The sequence below is a fragment of the Cynocephalus volans genome, chromosome 7 (genome assembly GCF_027409185.1).
Source record: "Cynocephalus volans isolate mCynVol1 chromosome 7, mCynVol1.pri, whole genome shotgun sequence".
Lineage (NCBI taxonomy): Eukaryota > Metazoa > Chordata > Mammalia > Dermoptera > Cynocephalidae > Cynocephalus > Cynocephalus volans.
Window position 1 is genome coordinate 114,344,281 of NC_084466.1, and position 12,221 is coordinate 114,356,501.

At 39.3% G+C, this 12,221-nt stretch overlaps 1 pseudogene; it reads left to right on the plus strand.

Annotated features, from left to right (window-relative positions):
* Positions 1-11,095: 11,095 nt before the first annotated feature.
* Positions 11,096-11,713, plus strand: LOC134382807 (COP9 signalosome complex subunit 8-like; annotated as a pseudogene).
* The last annotated feature ends 508 nt before the right edge of the window (positions 11,714-12,221 follow it).

The window sequence follows — 12,221 nt, forward strand, 5'->3', positions numbered from 1 at the left end:
GAAAACGAATTATGCATTGGCTCCAGTTGCTATTGCTTTTATTCTCCCCTAGGCCAGGTGACTGCAGCAGACTGCAATGTTTGGCCAGATAACTATGTGTTTACAGAATTGATTATCTAAAAACACAGCCTTTTAAAAAATTCTTTCTCAGTTGTCTTACTTCAATAATTTAACTGCCAGCTACAACTCCATTTTTTCTCAAGATCTAGAAAAAAAATTTCCACAATTCTCCCATAACACTCATTAGCATGGCCTAAGGAAATCCAAAGATCTCTGCATTTTTGCAAATTCCATTTGAATTTCAATCTTTTTGACTGCTTACAATAATAGACTCCTGTTTCAACATATACTGTTTTGATATTACTATTTTGGCACCCATATAAGGTTTAGGTCCTTTTTATGATTTCATGCCAAATCATTTGTAAACTTGGCAGATTTTACTGATGTTTCGGGGAACAAAAAGAAAGGGTTCTCTAATAGAAACAATTTCAAAACAGTAGGCAGCACCTTTCTTAAAATCTCTTTCAGCTACACCATCATAACAAGTTTCACCAAGTGTGTTGCTGAATCTCAGATCCTTCTGCCCCTTTCTGTGCAGGCCATGAGTCACGTAATGGAAAGAAGATTCTGGCAGCTTTATGCAGGGTAGACATATTTTATTCTTCAGATATGGGCTTCACAGACATGCTTTAATCTCAGACATGAGCTCTGCTGTTCTCCACTGACCACCCATGCTCTGCCCACCAGCGATTCAGAGTTGTTAACATTTTACTTTCAGTACACAATAGCGGCCACAAGCCAAGTGCATAACATAGCTGCAACAAACACGCTGAATCAGTAAATGTGCACACGTGCGCAGTTACACTACTTTTATAACTTGTTTCTAATGAATGTGCTGAATCTCGCCCGTTTGTAACAGATGCGGGGTAAGAGAGCATGACTAAACTTTTCCTACTTTCCTTACACCAAGCTTTCCTTCCTTCATCACCCTCACCTCTTTATAAACACTGATTTCTGTCCCTCAAATTTATAAACGTATGCGTATGTGTGTAATTACTTATCAATCTCATTTGAATTTAGCCATAAATGTAATTGATAATTTGAGTAACGTGTAATTACATTAGCAGAACAAGCTCTGTTACGTTGTGGTCCCAAACAACTCCTTAATCTTTGTGGTTTTGCACAATGGTAATTTTATTTTCCCTTTACATAAATATTGCTGTGATTTCATGTAACTCTCTTGAAGGTAAATGTCTGTCCTACGATGACTCAGAGGCCCATCCATGATTGCTGTAGCATAGAGGAAGGAACTGGAGGATTTTCCATGCGCTTTTCATGACTTCAGACCAGCTCACTTCATATTTCTTTGCCCATAAACCAACACGAGGACCTACCCAACAGCAAAAATGCAGAGAAATGCTGAACTCTGATATGAGTAGAAGGGAAAGAGAATTGAATATTGGTGAAGATTTGTGATATCTACCAAAGCCTATCTCTTCTTCACTGATTTATATCACCTCTTGTATGATATGCAAAGCCTCACATATGTTTTTTTGATTATTTTATTTTATGTGTCTCTTCTCCCCAAACAACATACTGGCTGATTTATAACAAGTTTTCATATTCTAATTTTATTTTACATTTCAATACCTAGTAGTATATTACTTTTTCTTACAGTTTATTAATTTTTTTTACAGAATTATTTTGACTATTTTTGGACATTCACTAAACAATAAGAAGTTTGGAAAAGGTTTTTCAAGTTCTACAAAAGTAAAAAATGTGGTGGCTGCATAGAAACAACATTGTGTTTATAGAATAAATTTAGTAGAATTGAAAGCAATAAGATATTGAGTCACCCTATCTGTAAACATGGTATACCTTGCTTTTTGTTCAGGATACACTTCATAATTTGATAAAAGTTTTGTAAACTTCATTTTTGAACATTTATAAGAACAGTGAAAAGTTTCTTGCTAGTATTTGCTAGTGAGATCTTTTAATTCGTTTATAATTTCTAACTGGTTTTGTTGATGTATAAAAAATATAATTGATTAATAACTTTTTCTTATTTCAAGCATAATATGAAATTTCATAAGACCTTTAGCTGTTGTAAATCCTTGATAGCAATATCTTTGAATAAAAATACTTTCATTTCTTCCTTTCTAATTCTTAATTATTAACTTTCCATATTTTTCTTCATTGCCTAGCATCCCTAGGAGAATACCAGCAAGAGTGTCTTTATTGGTTTTTGAATTTAAAAGATAATATTTCTAAAGTTTCCTTGCTTGCCATTATAATTTCTGTAGGTTTTTAACATAGACTATCAAGTTAAGGAATTCCCCAGTAATTGTAATTTGTTAGATTTTATTTTAATCATTTAAAATTTTTGAATTTGCTTGGATACTTTTCCTTTTCCTATAATCCGTAAAATAAAAAGATGCAATATTTCACTTCAGCCCAATCTTCTAATAAAAAATCCAAAGAAAATAAGGATAAAAAACAAATACAAAAATATGAAAAGAACATTTAGTTTTCCCTACATGACAATCACTAAAAGTATTTCAATAAAAATTGAGAAAAGAGAGAGATATCTTAAGTGACTATTACTCATCATTTTCTTGAGTAGAAAATACAGTCAGTAAAGGATTAGTAAAAATTAGAGAAAAAAGATAAAACTATCTCATTGCTAATACTATAATTTTTCTTAACCTTGAAAATCTACTGGGCTCTAAAAAAATAATAATAATAATTCATATCATAGGTAAAGAGGCTGGCTAAAAGTTTAAAAACCCCAAATTTAATAGCTTTTAAAAATTCTCTAGCAAACACACCTAGTACAAAAATTGGAATGCTAAAATGTATTCATGATATTTTAACAACTTTAAAGTACTTTGTAATGTACTCAATAAGACATTCTAGGACTTTGTCACAAAAACTGTGAGATTGTATTGAAGGATTTAAGACAAAATTTTAATAATCGAAATGGCCTACCATAGTTTACCATAGAATAACCTAATGCCATAAATTCTCCTAAAATTAATATGTGTATATATATATACACACACATAATATATATATATAATATTTGTATATATACTCAATTAATATGAGTATATATACACATATTATACATACATATGTGTATATATATGTACACACACACACACACACACACACACACACACACAATCTCCTATGAAAAAAGAAAAAATGCTTTGTATGAAATGTTCCTAAAAGTCATATGGAAAAATAAATGCCCAAGAATATCCAATAAATTATGTTATTTTCTCCACATTTACTAAATTTATTGAATTTTTTGATATACCCTTATAAGTAGCATTTAGATAATTTTTGAATCTAGTCTAGGTACCTCTGCCTTTTAATAACTTTGTTTCATTTGTTTGAAGTGTGTGATTACTAATTTTTCTAATTTATTCCACTATGACCTTTTGTGTTTCTCTTTACCATACTTTATTGTTGCTCTTTTTTTTTTTTTCTTTCTTGTATTTATTTCTCTGCTTTCTGTTTCATTGGTAAGTTTGTTTTATATACACCCTTTACTGTTTTTAAATTGCAGGGGGATTTTGAAGCAATTCATTACAGTTCTATTATTTTATTGGTTACTCTTATTGTTGATATGTATGCTTAATTTTAAAGTCTAAGTTATTTGGTAAGTTATCTTTCTACCAATTAAGAGGGGAGGGGGAAGGTAACATTTCTTTCCCAAAACTTTCCCATAGCTTTTGTTACTATTAAAAATTTAGTCACATTTTTTAGTAGTCAATTTTATCAGCATATTTTATTATTAGAGATGCATCTATTCCTTTGCTTTCTTAAGGCTGGGCTTCTGCTTACTGAATTTGTTTCATCATTCTTTCAATGAACCTGCATGTGTGTTAAGATCACTTCTTAAGTATGTGTCTCAAAATGCCTGTAACTGTAGTTTCCCTGCTATCTTTCCAGGGTATAGACTTCTGCCATACTTCAGCCATTTGAATTAATCAGTGATCCCTGGAACCTAGTATTGGTGATAGAAGTCTGCTGTCACTCCAATTGTTGTTTAAAAATCTTCTTCATGGTGACGATATTTGTGGCAATGTTCTGTGGCTTCACATCATTGTGACTGTGAGTGGACATATTATGTTCTATTCATACTCATGGGAAATCAACAGATTATTTCTTTTTCAATGTTTAATATTTTTTATTTTGAGATCTGCAATGAATTATTTTATATATCTATCTAATCCTATATCCTTTCTTCCTTCTTTCCTTCCTTCCTTTTTTGTATTATTGTTATATTTTATGGCTTTCATTCTTTTATTTATTATAGAGCCTACATATACTAATTTTAAATTCATTTGCAATTTTCACAATTATTTTCACATTGTCTAGAATAAATTCATTTCAAGAATATTAATTTTTTGGCTATCTGCCTTCATTTTCTCATGCATTCTGGATTTTTTTCCCTGTTGATTTCTGTGGTTAGCCTTCTATACACAGTACTTGTTTTGTAATTTCTTGTACTCTGCTCCAAAGGGCCTCTTAGGTTGATAGCTTAAAAAGCCTGTCACAATGTGATTCTGAGCCAAAGTCAGATCTAGTATTTCAGTAAACAATCATTTTGGCCCAAATTTTGTCTACTTATCTATGCCAGCTTTCTAATGCTTCCTCAGGTAGGAGGATTTGTATAACTCATAGCCTCTTGGGTTGTGAATCTGAACCTTATTTCAAAAAGTGAGCCACACCTATGCTCCTTGCCTTGAGAGGGGTTTCTTTAAACAGGACCCTGCTTCTGCTCTTTGGACTGAAAATCCCAAAATCTTGCTGCCAATTCTCATCCTTGGGGATAGATAACCTTTCTGTGTTTATATCTATCTTTTAAATTTTCTCTACTTATATATTTTCTATCACTGCTCTGTATTGGACAAATGCAGGGAGTAGATATGTAAGCATTAACATTAATTTTCTAAATTAGAGAGCACAATTTCTGGTAAATGTATTTAATGAAATATAGATTAAACATTATCTCTTTCATATTTCATATTTTCATTTAAAAATATCTAATTATTACAAAAGGGTAAAATTATTGATTCAAATTTCCAGAGCTTGGATTGCGACAATTGGACTCACTCGAGCATGTTTAGTAATTGTAGAATACCCCTCTAGTATCATCTATATCCAATTGTACAAACCCTTCATATCACAGGTTCACACACAGTAAAAGACTGCTTCCATTCCTTGCCAGGTCTGTTTAATTTAAATTTATATTGCTAGCAAAAATTATTTGGTTTAAGGAATTCTTTTCTCTCTATTTAATTCTATCTCCTGTGAGCAAACAGGTGATGTTGCAAGTTCTCAAAAGCAATTCACCTTCCAGATACTAAAGGATTAGCTGCACCCTACAACTAGAAACCAAGCTGGCAAAATGGGCGCAAGCTGTCAAGCAGACATGATCAAATAAATTTTATTTAGTCCAAAGCAAAAACATCATTTACTATTCCATTCAAGTTCAGTCAGCTCGGGCAGCCACCATACCCTGATGACTGCAGTCTTCTGTCCTTTTATCTGCAAACTAGTCACAGTGCCATGCATAAAAGAATTCACTCCCTAGTCTAAAACTTCTGCCAGGGCAGGGCTATTGTTCACAAATTCCTTTGTTCCATAACTCTCAGCAGGTTGCCTCTGAAGTGCCCATCAAGCCTACACTTTTATACACTTTAGTAAATTCCCCTGTTTTTACAGCTGGTATTTCACTTGTCCTTTCATCATTTAAATTGCCTAGAAAGCTGCATCCCTAATACGTCCACTTGCCCAGTGTTGATTAGTACAGATCAGAAATGCCAGGGTCTTTTAACTGTCCAGCCAAGATGCAAAATTGCCACTCTCACCACCACTCCTGTATATTCTACCTCATGAAGGCAAGAAGAAGCTGTGGCCCCCAACACTGCTTTGTCTCCTGTTTTTGAGCTCTGGCTCCATTACCTAACTCCAAGGTTTTTTATACTTGTGATAGTCCTTTCTTCCCTACCTGATTAATTCCTAGGCTTCTAAAAGAAAATGAATATTCTGTATATCCACGTGTGAGAATGAGAATCAGCTCTCGCTCTCCCTCTGTAAGTGTAAGAGGAAATGTGTGCCCACGTGGAGGGAGGTGAGGAGTTCATTGTCTCTTTGACATCTTGAATTCAACATTCTTTCTAATAATATCTAAGATTAGCTCAGTAAAAATATTGGAATCTATCTACACTTGTAGAGCAAAACACACACAGAAAGTAAAATAAAAATGAACTTAAGAAGTTAAGTTATCAGCCTTTTTAATTTATGGTCTTTATTTCTGTATTTAAGAAACTATAAATGTTTGTACTTATCACTTAAGTTTAAAGTTAGAGTACCTTTTTGTAGGTATCTTCACTTATAATATAGGGATAATACTACCTATTCATTTTGTTGATGTAATAATTTTAATGAAATAATATACTAAAGTTTTTCAAACTTTAGTGTACGTAAGAATTAACTGGTCATGCAGAATTGGTATCCACCCCACATATTCTCATGCAGGATTTGGGGCAGAAATAATAAAATGCATTTTTAGAAGAACCACAGTGATTTTGATATTAGTAGTCAGTAGGCAATTTGATAATCACTGATAAATAGTACCTAGTTAATGCAGTGTCTGTCACATAATAAGTATTCTATAGGTTGTCCCGCGCTACCGTCTCGCCAGCAAGAACGACGCGGCACACAAAGGATCCTTCTGCAGATCAGCTTTAATGCATCTTGAGAGGGAGAGCATAAGCTTGCCAAAAATGGAGACCCCGAGCGAGGGAACCCGTGCCCTTTATATAGAGACTGCTCCTCGCCTAGGACGTGCTCCTACCTTATTGGTGGCTGCCTAATCGGCCCAGGCGTGTTACCGAGCAGCCCTGCCCTCCACCGGAAATCAGCGCCATCTTGTAATGGCGATTTCGGGCAGCTCCTCACATCTCCCCCTTTTTTATCATTTAAAGCGGCTGGTACAAGCTCGGCGGTCGCGGACAAATTAGCCAGCGTTCCTGTCCTAGGTCGTCCCTCCACAGACTTTGACCTTACTCGTCATAGGTTGACCCTATCGCCACCGGGCACCATGTCTTAGGTTGGTTCAAGTCTGGGGGAAGTTGCCCGTCTCTGGACACACTGGAGCCTGTTGTTACACATAGACCTGTTTGAGCAAGGGCGAACTCCTCTGAACAAGCTTCAGGGAGGCCAGCCAACAGGAAGGGGGAAGGGGAGTCAGAGCAGGCTAATCCTTAAGCATGGACAGCCAAACGTCAGGGTTGGCCCCCTGTTCCAGGGCTAGAAATGCCTGGGCGATGACTACCCTGTCTCTCTGGGTCTGGGCTTTTAATCTGCAGACCAACCATAGTAGGAGCACAGTTCCCCCACATAAGAACATGCCAACCCCAATCACTCCTGCCCACTCCTTGAAGTGGGACACGGCCGTTTTAATCCATGAGGACAGTCCGGCTGCGAAGGAGACATCCACTCTTGTTGAATTCACGGACACAATGGCCATGCGCAGCTGGTTTATCAGGTTGTCAAATTCTCTCGTCCAACCTGTTGAAAGATGCTGGGATAATTGTTTAGACAAATTTGCAGCTTTGGTATACTTTTTATATTGGATACTGGTGACACATAACCCTGAATATTTCCATTGACACCCCAATTGAGCAATTTGCCATAAAACGTCTATTTGTTCCTGCACAAGATCCACCCGCTGGTTAACCACCATTAATCCTCCCTTCAGCTGAGCGTTTAGCGCAGTCTGTGTTTTTAGGGCCTGTGTTACCGCGGAGGACAAATTATTCAACGTGGTGGCAGTCTGTACCGTGGTAGTCAAGGAGACGGCAGCAGCTGTGGCTGCACCCGCCGCCAGGGATACGGCGGCGACTATTGCCACAGTGAGACCAAAATCCCTCCTCTGCCTGAACAAGACCATAGTATTGGGAGCTTCTACTGGGACAGGAATCCATCTAGGCATTCGAGCAACTATGGCCAAATTGAACAGCGTAGCATTCCAGCACTGTGCATAAAAGCAAGTATAGTTATCACAAGCAATCTGACTCCTCTCATCACTAATATTAGTTAAAATAAACATGAAAGGAGGATAAAGGCAAACTGGTGTTGGCGGGACAGAGTAATTTGTTCCAAGCTGTTTTATGGACACAGTGGATTCAAAGGACTCAGTCACATTCCACTCAAAAGAGGCATTTCCCCAACCACCGCCCTTTAAAAAGGCGAACGGTGAAAGGTCCGTGCAGCTGCCATTCACCCCACATAACAGCCAAACATCAAAAGGGTTTGAACTGGTCGCCATCGTGGGGTTTTGATATGTCCAATTGTATCCTGCAAAAGAAACATTATACTGGGTTCCTATATAAGGCGAAAAGGTAAATTGATTTTTCACTGCCCACCCCGTCTTCTTGGACTGGCAGCCCGTCCAGGGCGGGGTTTCCCCTTTCTTAGGGAGTGTCTTCCAAGCCTTAATGGCAGTGTTAGAAACTTGAACATAAGCACCCCATGGGAAAGCCGTCTGATCAGCGGCAAATGGGCCCTGGCCTGTTAACATATCAAAGGTCCAATCTCGCTGCTCGGGGGTCAGTGCAGCAGCGTTTGCCCTGGCTTGAGCTTGTGCAGCCTCATGCCATAGCGCCTTCCATTCCATGTATTGACCCATGGTAGGGAGCGCTGCCTTAGCCAACATTTGCCAGTCAGCGGGTGTCATAGCCACACCAGCAAACCTTTCTAGCATTACTAGAGTAAAATTGGCATTTACACCATATTTTCTAACCGCCTCTGCTAGATCCTTAATTTGGGTGTACTCGACGGGGGCATGAACTCTCCCTCCGCCCTCAACCTCAAAAACTGGGAAGGCAGCTTGAACCTTTTTCCTCACTTTATCAGAGAGGAATGAGAAGGGATTAGAAGACTGCACGTAAGGAGGAGGCGCCGAAGGCGCAGGCCGTGCGGGGGCCACTGGGGGCGGCCGGCATTTCCACTCCCCGAGTGGTCTCCGCCGCCTGTCGGGATGATATCTCTCCTCCTCGTACCTGGCAGCTTCCTCCTCCAAATCGGATTCCTCACTAGGGCTGAGGGGATCGGAGTCGGACTCATCCAGATTTAAATCTTCTAATTCTTGTTTTAAGGCCCCCAGCTCTTGCATAGGGTAGAGGCCTCCTTCTTTCCCTTCCAACTTTTGTCTGGGTTTTGAAATCCCTCCTTTACCGGCAGATGTGCTGGGAGTGTCACTTTGTTGTTTTAGAATCTCTCCCTCATCCGTAGACTTACCGGGAGGGCCCTTTTTCTTATGGGAGACGTCTCTCCTCCTGCGGGTACCCATCCTCTCACTCCGTTCAGTTTCTGACATGCTGTCTTGGACCTCCTCTAATGTATTTTGCCCTACTATCACTACCGGTTTACAGCCCTCATCTTCTAAGCAATTTTTAATAAACTTCCAAATGGTCTTGGTGCCCTGACGGAGGTCTCCCTCCGCGTACTTGTGGTCAAGGTCTCTGCCTAGTTTGTTCCAAGAGCTCAAAGTCAAGGAGCCGGAACAAGCAAACCACGGCGCTACACGATCTACCTCTTTTACAAAATTTTTGAGCACACGGCCCCCTACCTTTATATCACGTTGTCTCAGCACGGCCTCTAACGCGGTAACCATGGACTGAGTGGAACCCATATAGCGCCCCACTCCGTGGGAGGCGCTGTGAGACGCGCCGTTCCCTTACGTACTAGAGGCTCACACAGGTCTCTGGTGCAGCTGCTTATCTACGTCAGTCTGACCACACCAACGGGCGATTTCAAAACCTTTTAAACCAACCGGATTAACCCCAGACCAAGAACAGGCATACCTCTCCGAACTTACCCTCCTGCAGTTCTGAATCCTCCCTGTCTCCAGGGGGTCTCCGAAGGTGCTGACGATGACACAAGTTCCCGGGTTTCGGCACCAAATGTCCTGCGCTACCATCTCGCCAGCAAGAACGACGCGGCACACAAAGGATCCTTCTGCAGATCAGCTTTAATGCATCTTGAGAGGGAGAGCATAAGCTTGCCAAAAATGGAGACCCCGAGCGAGGGAACCCGTGCCCTTTATATAGAGACTGCTCCTCGCCTAGGACGTGCTCCTACCTTATTGGTGGCTGCCTAATCGGCCCAGGCGTGTTACCGAGCAGCCCTGCCCTCCACCGGAAATCAGCGCCATCTTGTAATGGCGATTTCGGGCAGCTCCTCACAATAGGTGTTAATGATTAGTTATTTTTAATATACTATGGAGTTGGAACTATAATGTGATTCTAGTGGTACCTACAAGTCCTAGATCAGTAAAGAGGAGATAAAACTATTAGCCAGGAATGGCTGCAAAGTGACCCTTGCCTGGTTCCTGTCCTGTTCCAGGTTCCTTTATAAGTCATTACCCCTGTGCTGACCATGTTGTCAAACTACGAGTCTCACATTCTTTTGGTGTGAATATTTATGCCCTCAATGCATAATCTCATTCCAGTTGTAGTTGCTCAAAATTATATCTTTAAGTGTTCAATTAGATTTGGACAACACAGAGTTCAGCAATTGCATGTGTACTCATCTGCTATTTATGTTTCTAAATCCTTGCATCAGGACTGAGTAGCTTTGGAAGTTAACCAAACACTTCTCCTGGCTGTCCTCTTTTGATTTTTCAACCGCCGGAGAATGATCTCTATTCTTTGCCCCCTCACTCAATTTTATTTTTTCACTACAGTCCCTTTGGTAAAGAAAGTCCTTTCATTCAGAGTAATGTAAATATAGCCTGTTAATCTAAGTAGCTGCCTGATACCAGCTCAGTTTTTACTGCAGATTGTTTTATCACACTAAAATAACTCGGACAGGGCTGGCTGGTTAGCTTAGCTGGTGAGAGCACGGTGTTATAACACCAAAGGTCAAGGGTTCGGATCCCTGTACTGGACAGTTGCCAAAACAAAACAAAACAGATTCTAGAAGTTAATTTCAAGAATAAATCTGATTTAAAAATAAATCAGGGTCTGGGGACTACTGCTGGAAAAGTGCAGCCGTGAGACCGGCCGGAAAGATGCCAGTGGCAGCAATGGCAGAAAAGGGTCTTCGGTTTCAAAAAGTTCCTGGATCAGTGAGAGAACCAAGAGCTCGAGGCTCCTGGAGGAATTGTTACACCCCCAGTGCATAGTCAGCTTCTAGCTTTGTGTTTGCTCCATAATGTCATGAATAATGCAAGATATCTTTGGAAAAGAATACTACCTGTTATAAAATCTGCAAATGCTGAATGTGGGTGAATTTGATCAGTAGGAATAAGATTTCCCTGGGATTTACACAACCGTCAATGCTCAGTAGTGGTCTGAGGCAGTCCAGCTTGTCATGGAAGCAAGGAGAGATGCAACAAGGAGAAAGAGACTTCACACTGGCCTCTCAAGTGTACACCTCAGTAATCGCTGATCATTTCACAACCTTTGTGGGACTTCGTGTAGAAGAGGCTCTGAAAGGTATATTAGAACAAGCACAGCAAACCGACTCCACCACCGGGATGGTTCTGCCTAAGAAGCCAGTTGCAGGGGCCCTGGATGTTTCTTGCAGCAGGTTTATTCCCTTACTAAAGCCTGTGCCAATTCCCCGAATCCCCAAAGAACAGCAGTTAGCCAGACTGACTGATTATGTAGCTTTCCTTGAAAACTGATTTCTCATTCCAAGTTCAAGATCCACCATTAGAGTCCTGTATACTGATAAATATAGATATGTAAATTTTTCATTTTCAATTCATTGGATGGACTAAGTACCTCAGCATTCTTTACTGAGTATGTGATAAAATACATATATATAATATAAAGCGTATTATATATATTTTGTCCTTAAACATTATGCCAAGTAATTGTTGGTGGGACTGTAAATTAGCACAGCCATTATGGAAAACAGTATGGAGGTTTCTCAAACAACTACAGACAGAAATACCATATAATCCAAAAATCCCACTACTGAGTCTATATCCAAAGGAATGGAAATCATCACATTGAAGGGATGCCTGTACTCCCATGTTCATTGCAGCTGTATTTACAATAGCCAAGATATAGAACCAATCTAAATGTCCATTGACAGATGACTGGATAAAGAAAATGTGGTATATATACACAGTGGAATACTACTCAGCCATAAAAAAGATGAAATTCTGTCTTTTGCAGCAACACGGG